The sequence below is a fragment of the Phalaenopsis equestris genome, unplaced genomic scaffold (assembly GCF_001263595.1).
Source record: "Phalaenopsis equestris unplaced genomic scaffold, ASM126359v1 Scaffold001303, whole genome shotgun sequence".
In the NCBI taxonomy this organism is placed as follows: domain Eukaryota; kingdom Viridiplantae; phylum Streptophyta; class Magnoliopsida; order Asparagales; family Orchidaceae; genus Phalaenopsis; species Phalaenopsis equestris.
In genome coordinates this window covers 37,773-48,874 of record NW_018165742.1, presented here as the reverse complement: position 1 = coordinate 48,874, position 11,102 = coordinate 37,773, and the positions used below count along the sequence as shown (strand labels likewise).

The following is an 11,102-nucleotide window of genomic DNA, read 5'->3' as shown; positions in this document are numbered from 1 at the left end:
ACACACGAAACTCCAAAAGGGTACAGAAGTGGGTTGAATTTCTAAAACGAGGTGGGTCCCATTTCTAAGGTTCTAAGATAGTCGAAGGGAGGTCCCTAAGGCTAGATCCTAAACCCTAAGAGGAAGACTAGACCTCACTAAAAATGAGGTCAACAATCAACTTTTCTCACATAACACCACTCTTCATAGGTTTTTTTCTTATTTAATACTATTTTTCACAAGATTTTAGAATTTCTTATCATTTAGCAATCAACCTATATTAACATGTATCCAAAAGTATACTACGATATGTAACTGTCAGTATGTGACTGCTTAATCATGCATTATGCTTTAATAAAAATCTCTAAAAAAATTTTTAATATACTTTGAAATTATTTTGACTAGGTGATTATATAAAAAATCCAACAAACTTAATAATATCATCATAGATTCAATATGAAGAATTATCTATTTGCACACACATAATGAATAAAGGGAGTTATAGTAATCAACAAATGTCTAGATCTAAAGATGAATTGTTTCCTATATTAGAGAATGATTATTTTATTGTAATTATAGGTTTCTCCTCGAGTTGTAGTTCCTTATTTCTATCTCCTAATTCATTATTTTCTTAAGCAACATAATAATAATAATTTTCTTAATTCAAAGTTAATTTTTAATTACTTGACAACATAAATCTATTTAAAATAACTTCAAAATAATATTTTTTAATGTCAAAATATTTTCTCCCCATTTAAGCCTTGAAGCTTGTAATTTGAGACCAAACTTTGTAGATGAATATGCAAAAGTTATGTTTCTTGTCTCAAACCCTAGCTTTCTCTTCCTCCTCATTAGCTACAAACCTGCTCAAGCTTTGTTCTCTACTTACGGCTTACTACTTTGTTTATGGGGGAAATGATGGAACGACTTCGTATTCTATTACCTTATATGATCAATTATGTAATTAATATTTATTTAACTCAATCTAATATGCTTCTAAATCTAAAAGTCATCTGATCGTAAAAAAAGAGATTCGACATTGCTTGCTTAGTTTAGTGGAATGAGGATTCTAGCTATCGGACATTTGTACCTGTGAACAGTAAATTTAATTAAACTTTTATGTAAAATGATATAATTAAAAATTAATTTATATGAGCTAATATTCTAATATTTAATGTACATACTTCTATATTTCAAATTGATCGTAACAAATTGTAAACTTTTATAAAAATATTTTTATTCATTTTTGGTTTATTTGGAAATTAATGTATAAATTTAAGCAAAAAAATTGACATTCCTTTTTAACATTCTTTGTTATTGCATATAACTTCCAACTGAATTTTAGGTTCTACATTCTAATGATTTAGTGCGTAGAAAATTTTCTATAAGGCGATCCATTGACATAGAACCATTAAAGGATTGTAGCCATCATGATTTTGGGCAAGATAATGGTGATGATCTACTTTCGAGTGTAGATTTCAACTTTGGAATATTTATACTAATGTAAGAAGTAATTTAAAATTTATTATAGTAATTCTATTCGGAAAAATGATGAAGATTAATAACAGAATTTTGAATCCTCTACAAATTACTTTTCTTTAATATTTTATAAATCTAAAGGATATAACTTTGTCCATTGCTAAGTCTTCACGTCCATATGAGCCTAGTGAGTTTACATTCTTTTATGCTAAAAATATGAAATAGTAACATTTTTTGGTGATGCATATATGCGACAAGTTAAATTTAATTTAGAACTTATGAAATGTTAACCCTATAGAAATCAAAACTTTTTAGAATTGCGAGGAAAGAAATGATAATGCTTATGAGACAAATTTTTATCTCAATGTTGAGATTTAACTAGTAATCAAGGTGTTGATTTAATGTTATATCATGGGCAAATCCTGAACATTTTTGTTTCTTATGTGTATATTATTGTCTTGCTAGTTGATACTAGTTTATCTGTTTCACCATTGTCATTGCTTGTAAGTCATCGTTTGATATCTTATGTGAGTTGGAGTGCCCATGAGTTCTATGTCTCTTGATGATCATAGATGATTAGAAGATCTATAATAGCCTTATCATCTTTTGCTCATATTTTTTAGTTTCATTCTACAGTGACGGATTTTTTTGAACCTTGGGTGTATGAAGAAGGATGATCTCTGGAGTTCTTTTTATGATAGTCATGAGTTTTAGATTATCAATAATTAAGGGCGTCCATGCTTTACTCTTTTATTTTCGACCCTTGAGTTTTGGGTCTTCTGTGTCATGTTATATTTTTAGGCTTTTATGTTTTAACCGTTGTATTGAGTTTATGCCTTGTGTTGTGGGCCTTTGTGTGGTGGAACAATTTTATGTGATTAGGGAAATGAGGATGAGCTAGCAAAGTCATTCCATGCCTTTAGTTTAGCCCAATCAACCCAATTTGATCCCTTTTGACCACCCATTGACTAGCATCATACTAAGTTGACCGCCACACCTTCATTTGGACTTGCCACCTTATCTTTGAATTACCATGCCATCTTTTCACATGGCTTATCCCCCTTCTCTCTTTTCTCTTCATTCATTCATTTAATTCTATGTTATTTAAGAAAACCTTGATAATTGATTTAAATTGAATGCTTTTCATTAGAACCTTCGTAAAATCTGCATGGGCTCTTCAAATGCCGCCTTTTAATTCTCCTCTCATTTACGAAGCATGACCGGCCACCCTCTCTCCATTTACCCTTGGAGTGACTTCTTATACTGAAGGTTTTACATAACATGGCCTCTTAAAATTGGTGATTGATGAATGTTGAATGAAATTTGCCTGCTTGATAATTTATTCTTTCTTATGTGCTTTTAACCTCAAGAGAAGCTATTTTTGAATGTACGAGTTTCTAACCCTTGGATAAAAACTTTCGAAGGACAAAGGTTTTTCTGATGAATAAATTTTTGTTGAGGTCGAATTTAATTATTCTTGCTTCGCTTACCTGAGTCTTAAATACTCTACAACTAGATCTTTGTCTAAACTTGTCAATTCTTCTTAGCTATGTTAACGTTGACAAGTTTTGTTATGTTAATACTAAATTTACTAAATATTTTATATTCAACTAAATTATTATCTCGATTCACTAAGTGATGGGCTCATCTTAAATATCATACTAATACACCACACTTCAAGAATCTTTTATAAGCCTTTTAATCAATTCAGAAGGGTCATATTTATTGTTAAATGATAAAATTTATTGAGATTCATATCTTTTTCTCTCCATATCATGCCCACTTTTTCCTATAACACACCAAATCAAATCTCTTAGTACTTTATTATTTGTTTTCTTAAGAACAATTTTTTTTGCTTTATAATTATCCATTGAATGTGTTAACGCAAAAGTTACTTGTATAGTAGGTATTCTAGGCTTAAAACCAAAATGTTTGCGATATTGACAAAATTTTTCTAACTTTAGACTCTAATATTTTCTCACCTATCATCATGATATAACTTGTAAGATTGATTTCGTTTTTACTTAACCAAGATCTTAAACATATTTTTTGTTCTTAGATGTTGGTTTCAAAATATTTTCTAATTATCTGACTTCCTTTTATTCTTTAAAATTTATTTTCACATATTTTTTAATGAAATCACGATGATATTGATCATATGTAGGTATCTCATTTGGCCTTTATTTTTTCCTTATGTAGGTTCTTATGAGCCTATTCCATTTTGCTATGGTTTACCAAAATAATTTCTCTATCAAACATCTTATTTAATAATTATTCTTAGTAGCATATTTCATTCATTTTTTTGTTTTAATTTTCACTATAAAAATCATTGTTGTCTCTCACATTTGGGTAACATTTTATATTGATCAATTTTTCTTTTTGGATAACTTCACTTTGGTCCTTGATATTTGGGTCATGCTTATGTTGGTCCTTCTCTTAACTAAACCTTACCACCACCCCTATACTTTATCCTCCATTTCGCTCTCTATTTCCTTTGATGCAGAGATCACCTCTCCTCTCATGCTTTTAATGTTGGTTATTTTCAAAAATCTCTGATGATTCCATCTTACTTGATGATCTTAACACAGCTCATCGCCAAACCCCATCATCCTACTATGTGTCACTTGTCTATTAAGCAAAAACTAAAATAACTAAAATTTTAAGAGAGGAAAGAAAGAAAAAAAAAAATTAATGATGTTTTTAGGAAAGAGAGAGGAGAGAAGTAAAAGCAATGAGCTTTTGAGGAATTGGATATTTTGATCATAAGAAATTAATTTCATTCAAATCAAGGTTAAGAAGTTCCACTTCAACCAAACTAACAAAATATTATGTGCTGGCATAATTAGCCCCATTTGAAGGCTGAAAATCAAGTTTTGGGACCATAATCATCTCAAATTACAATAGAGATCGAAGTGTAGGAATTTTAAAAATATGAACTTCATGTGAAGTACGACTCAAAAGTGAGGGATCTATGCAATTTTACCTTAATTTTAATTAAAATTTTTCTTCTTTTCTAATATGTATAACCTCATCTAAGGCTTTAGATTTCATATGTCTTGCTTTTGCTATTTATTTTTTTCTTAATACTTAGCTCATTATATATGCATTTTTTGCTTTATTTGTTAGCCTTTTTGTGAGATTTATAATGTCCTTATAATCATTAAGCGTCCAATTTTATTTTAAAGTCCTTTACGACATATATTTTTGCCTTAATAATTTTTCGCATATTGTTTCTCCACTTCCCAATCTGTTTACACATTCTATTTTTAAACTCTCTTAGAAATTACTAATATCTTATTTAAAATTAGCCATCTTTTCCCACATCATTTCATTCAGCTGACAAATTCCAGTTTCTCATCAAGCAACCCATCATAAAAGAGCAACGAATTATCACTTTTCGAGTTCCATCATTTTATCATAAGTGAATTATCTTTAATAATTTTTTATACTCTTTAGATAAACATCCACAACTATTATTCCATGTCGTTATGTGTCAAATGTTATCGTAGAATCATCGAAAATTTTCTTCCAAATTGTTTTCTTATAAGAATACTATTTTTAACTTCGCATTAGCTATTGTAAAATCATATGCTACTCTTAGATTTAGAATAACTTCTGCATGCTATTAAAATCTTTTGATGCTCATACCCATTAAAGTTATTTTTCTTAATTATCTCATTTTCTCAGGTGCATGTTCTAATAGTTAACCAAAATTTGGTCTGCAAATTATCTTCTAATCAAACTTGTAAAACATAAACATTAACTATATATTCTATATTATAATGTCATGATTGGGAGTGTATGCGAGTTGAGACGAGCTTGAGTTTGGTTTTTTGTCAAAATGCAACCTGGAGTTCAGCTCACAATAATGACAACTGGCTCACTAGTTTGAGTTGAAAATCAAAGTCTCATGGGAGCTCACATGATGGGAGCTCACCATAGAAGGCATAAATGGCTAGAAAAGGAAAAGTAATACGACAACACACCAAAGAAGACATTAATGTGACCATCGATTGGCTAGTTGAGCTAGCTCGCGAGTTGATGAGCTGAGTCTAAACAAGTTTGACTTTGAGCTCGAGCTTGAGCTAGCTAATAAGTTCAGCTCATGAGCTCATTAACGAGTCAAGCTCGAGCCAACTCACGAACTAGCTGGTTCACTTTCATCCCTAGTCATGATTCTTTACTAATCCTATTTCCTTCTAATCCTTGAGTTCATGAATTTTCTTTTCTTCCCATTTAAAGTCCATTAAAATCATGGAGCAAATCAAAATTTTGATTTCAGACCAAGTAAAATCTTGCCACTTTTCTTTGCATCACTTATGTTAACGTGAGAACCGACATTTTCTTATAATTTATTTGGCATGCACTTATGATTACCATTTTATCAAGCTTTCACAATGGTTGGAGGTTTGAATGAGTGTAAGCATGCCAAGTTTGAATGAGCCTCGTTTCTTTTCTAGCTCAACTTAGTTGTTTTTTGTTCTATTTTGAGTTAGAATCATGCTTGATTATGTCTGAAAACTTTATGTACGTATTTAGTTTGCTTTAGGCTCATGTTCAACTTGAATTATATTAATCTCAATAACTAACATTTTATGCTTGGTGATTAGATCTAAGCCATTAGATTAATCTATTGACACGAATTTTCAAGCACACATCATATATATATATATATATATATATAGACACACACAAACACAATCGAATATGGTTATTTTTGTGTTTGGCTTTTTTTTAAAAATAAGCTTGAAAATTATTATTATTTTAAAAATAAGAAAGCTCAAATTATATGTGCAAGCTCGCGATATTTACTTAACAATGGAGTTAAATAAGAGCTACTTATGAAGCTATGAATAAATTGTTCCCAAATTTCGAGCTTTTTCCTTTGCATTTGTTAGATGTAACTTCTTGCTTTTGAGGGATGCCCATCCACGGATAAACTACAAATTCATATTCACTCTAATGAAGTTTAACATTAAGTATGCTTAAGGAATGATAATTAGATTTAGACTAATATTATCTTTTTTATGCTCACAAAATAATATAAAATTATTTGGATGATGGGTAAAAATGAAACTAAAAGCAGTAGAATTGAGAGTCTTTTTGGAATAGTTTTCTATCTGTATTGCATTTCAGACTGTTACCAGATTTGTTAAATGTGATGGTTATAAAAAAATTATTATCTAACTCCATGAAAAAAATAAATATTTATAAATCTCTTTGAAGTTTTTCAAAAAATCATTTTTCTTGCAACAACTTTACAATCATCTTTACCAAAAGCTACAACCACCTCAAACGAACTCCCTAAATGGCGGAGCTCATGCAAAGTAAACGAACATCATTGCAACTCATTTCAGTGAAACCGAAACCAATAATCACGACTTCTACCAATCCTTAACTAGTACTTTGTCAAAAACCCCCCTCTAAATGCTAAAATTTGTTACACAGATTTATTTCTCATGGCTACTGTTGGAAAGTTTAATGCTCACGTGAAGCCTATTTGTCTGTTTCTTGTTCTTGGTAGATTGATGCAGTTTAAATGGCAGTGTATCATTTCTTCATAACAGTGGCGCCATTTGACTGAGATATTTCCCTTCCTCCCTCTGTCACTTCAGTTCAGAGGATCATAAAAGATGCTCAGGCCGTGTGACATGACTGGTCTGATTTTGCTTCTTTTTTTTCGTTTGGCCTTTTTCATTTGGAATATTTACATGCATACTGCGCAATCCCTATGCATTTACATGTCCATCACTTAAAAATATAAAAAAATAAATGTTAAAATGTTAAAATAGTGGTATTTTTAATATGATATGAAAGGTTTAGATGGTATAAATGTAAAAAAATAAAATTTAGTTGTTAGATGTGTAAAGTTGAAATTGGGTGGCATGTATGTAGATGCTCTTTTTCATTTCTGGTATTTATTTCTGGTCTGTTAATCTCTCTCTATCTCTGCTACAAACAAGAATTACCTTATGCAGCAACTTTCTCTTAATAGTGGTATTTCTGAGAAACAAATTTTCTTTGACAGCAGCTTGGTAAGTACATATTCCTGTCTTCTTGTTAAATATATAATGTGGAAAAACTATAAAAAAAATACTTCAGGGAGCAAAGCAACTTGAAAATTGAATGTGGACAGTAACATGAGTTTTGTTTTTTTTGTTTTTCATCAGAAGAACTATATGCTTACTGTATATTTATAATTTGGTTATGATGCATGTCTTTCTGTTATAGGAGTTGCTTTCCCTTTATTTACTGGTTCCTGCAGTCTTATATTTGGAAACAAATGGCAGAGGTTTGATGATCCCTCTAAAGATAGTACATTTTTAGGATCCCTGCTTAAAAGATTGAAAATTTACATACATATCCTCAGTTTCTATGTATTTACATATCGAACACTAAGCTTTCAATTTTTACATACATACAACCTTACATATGCATGAGAAGGTGTCTTTTACTTTTTTAAAGTTAAAATGGTGATATTTTTGATGTGATATGAAAGTTTTGGGCGGCATAAATGTAAAAAGCAGAGTTTAGACGCTACATATGTAAATACATAGGAACTGGTGGCATATACCTCAAAAAAGATAGACATACATAACACTCTAATCTTTAAAATCACTAAAAAAATGCCACTCTTTAACTTTTTAAAAGTGAAGTACACTTTTTCATGCATGGGTTCATGACACTGAAGTGTTATAGATATAAATATCAAAATTGAGGTGTTAGATATGTAAATGCAAAGGAATTGTGTGATATGTATGTAAATCTCCCTAAAAGAACATGCTTTTAAATCAGAAATAGTGAGAAGATAGTTTCTCCCAGAAATATTCTCTAGCTGTCTCTAAATGAAAAGAATGATGATTTCAGTTCAAAAAAAGTAAATTTTACCTTTCAATCAAATGAGTCCTAAAAGATAAAATCAAGGGCTATCTGTATAATTTCTGAATTTATTTCCATGCTTATCCTAACATATTTTTCTAGAATTTAATGGTCTGGCCGAAGAGCTTATCTCAAAATCTATCATAAACTATGCAAAAGCTGTTTCATTTTTTTTCTCATTCCAATGAAATGGTCTTGTTCTGTCACAGGTGTGGATGGCCAGGCAGCCAATGGACAAAGTTGAGCAGGGCTGTTGACCAAAATCTGGCTGTTTATGAGGTAAAAGCTGTGCAGTCACACCCCATTTACTGTTCTAAATAGTATTTTAATTTAAAGAAGCTGCTTTTAGTAATATTGACCAATATGATCTAGAGTCTGCTGCATCAGATGCAAATGGCACCTACCATTATTATTTTGTATTAAATTTACATGTGCCAAAATAGTCACTTCACTGTTCACACACATCATTTTAGCTACAAAGTTTATAGAAGTACTAAATTAGTCTCTAAGAGGACTATTTCATTCCATATTAAAGTAGTACGAAGACAGACTCCGTTTGGAGTAGCTCATCCTCACCGTTTGTAAATTATGTTTGAGCAGCTTATCCGAAAACACAGTTATTTTTTTACGTTAAGGCAAAATGCCGCCTCACCATTTGAAAATTGCGTTTGAGCAGCTTATCCGAAAATGGAATTGGTTTTTTACATTGCAAGCTTTTATATTCTCTGGGATTAAGATGACCCCCCACAAATTTTCATTTCTTTTAAAAGGTGTTTTCATTTGATATCCAATAGAGTTTTAAGAAATCGACATATTTGAATGAATTTAATCGCAAACACACTCCTCATGTGTAATGTCTTGAACCAGGCCATATTTGGGGCTGCTAGCAAAAAGATCTGAGGAGAATTGTGGTCAAATTTAAACTTATTTATAAAATTCAAGCTCGAGCTGAACATATTCTTTAGATGATATTGTTTAGGAGCATAGATGGAGCGAACAATGAATTATTTAAGTTTGTTCATTTAGCAATCGAGTATTCATAAAAGTGTTTGAAATTTATTTAATTTGTAAACGAATGCAATAGATATATATATATATATATATATATATATATATTTCAAAGGAAGGTATTTAGAAACACCATTCATGGTGTTATTCGTTCCCGATGGAATCGAACTTGGGTTAGAGGGGACTTACGCCTTAACTGCTCTACAAACTTGCCACCCTAGGTGCACTCATTTATATATTTCTTTTTTTATATATATATATATATATATAATCTCTATCTCGTGACTTGTACTTTGAAACAGGAAGTGGACAAATGTTTGTCTCCATAGCCACGCCAACGAAGTAGTACCTTAGCATTGAAAGGCCAGGTGTGGAAATGATCTAGCAATCAATCTCATTTTCTGAAGGAAAATTTACATGCATGTCACACAATTCCTATGTATTTACATATTTAACATTAATGTTTTATTCATTTTACATATATACCAATTTACCCAGTGTATTAAAAGGTGTGTTTCACTTTTAGAAATTTAGGTGTTAGATATGTATATATATAGGAATTATGTGGCGCGCCGCGTACTCAGATTAGTTGGTCTGACATCTGCTTGTCAGCTGTAACTCTCCTCTGGCCTGGGGTTCGATTCCCTCCACCGAGAGTGTGGTACTCGAATTGTTAGGCGCATCGGGATGGCTGGGGCTCGTATAATGGCCTCAGACCATTCTTTATATATATATATATATATATATATATATATATCATGAAGACCAGGTCATTTACATGCATACCATGCAGTTCTTGTGTATTTCCGCATCTAATATTTATTTTTTCATATTTATATGCATAATAACTAAATATTTAACATAACATTAAAAATATTAATATTATTATAACTTTTTAAATGTGAAATATATAGGTTTATGGCATTAAAGTGTTATAAATGTAAATATCAAATTTTGATAGATATGTAAATCCATAATAGTTGTATGATATGCATGCAAAATTTTCTTTATAGTAATAATTTCATGGTTTATAGGGGGCATAAAATACGTGCCAATCAAATCTTATGTATTTACATATATGTAATTCTTGGTACCGACAGTCTGACACTGTTTAAGTGTAATTTCTTATTTTTAAAATTATTATTTATCTTTTTTTCTACCCTAAATATTTATTAATTAATATATAATTGGCTGATTTAACAAAATGTCAATATATTTTGTCTCACTCTTCTTTTTATATATATATATATATATATATATATATCATGAAGACCAGGTCATTTACATGCATACCATGCAGTTCTTGTGTATTTCCGCATCTAATATTTATTTTTTCATATTTATATGCATAATAACTAAATATTTAACATAACATTAAAAATATTAATATTATTATAACTTTTTAAATGTGAAATATATAGGTTTATGGCATTAAAGTGTTATAAATGTAAATATCAAATTTTGATAGATATGTAAATCCATAATAGTTGTATGATATGCATGCAAAATTTTCTTTATAGTAATAATTTCATGGTTTATAGGGGGCATAAAATACGTGCCAATCAAATCTTATGTATTTACATATATGTAATTCTTGGTACCGACAGTCTGACACTGTTTAAGTGTAATTTCTTATTTTTAAAATTATTATTTATCTTTTTTTCTACCCTAAATATTTATTAATTAATATATAATTGGCTGATTTAACAAAATGTCAATATATTTTTTAAATTAATTTTTTTCAGTATAAACACTAA

The 11,102-nt window shown here is 30.1% G+C and overlaps 1 long non-coding RNA gene across 2 annotated transcripts in view; it reads left to right on the top strand.

Moving 5' to 3' along the window:
* Positions 1 to 9,767, top strand: part of LOC110033827 — a 24,616-nt gene extending 14,849 nt beyond the window's left edge. Inside the window, exons 5-7 of one of the 2 annotated variants that reach the window (XR_002294988.1) lie at positions 6,983 to 7,116; positions 8,547 to 8,616; positions 9,648 to 9,767. This is a non-coding gene — a long non-coding RNA (uncharacterized LOC110033827). The remainder of the gene's footprint in view (positions 1 to 6,982; positions 7,117 to 8,546; positions 8,617 to 9,647) is intronic. The other variant, XR_002294989.1, reaches the window with a different exon arrangement.
* The last annotated feature ends 1,335 nt before the right edge of the window (positions 9,768 to 11,102 follow it).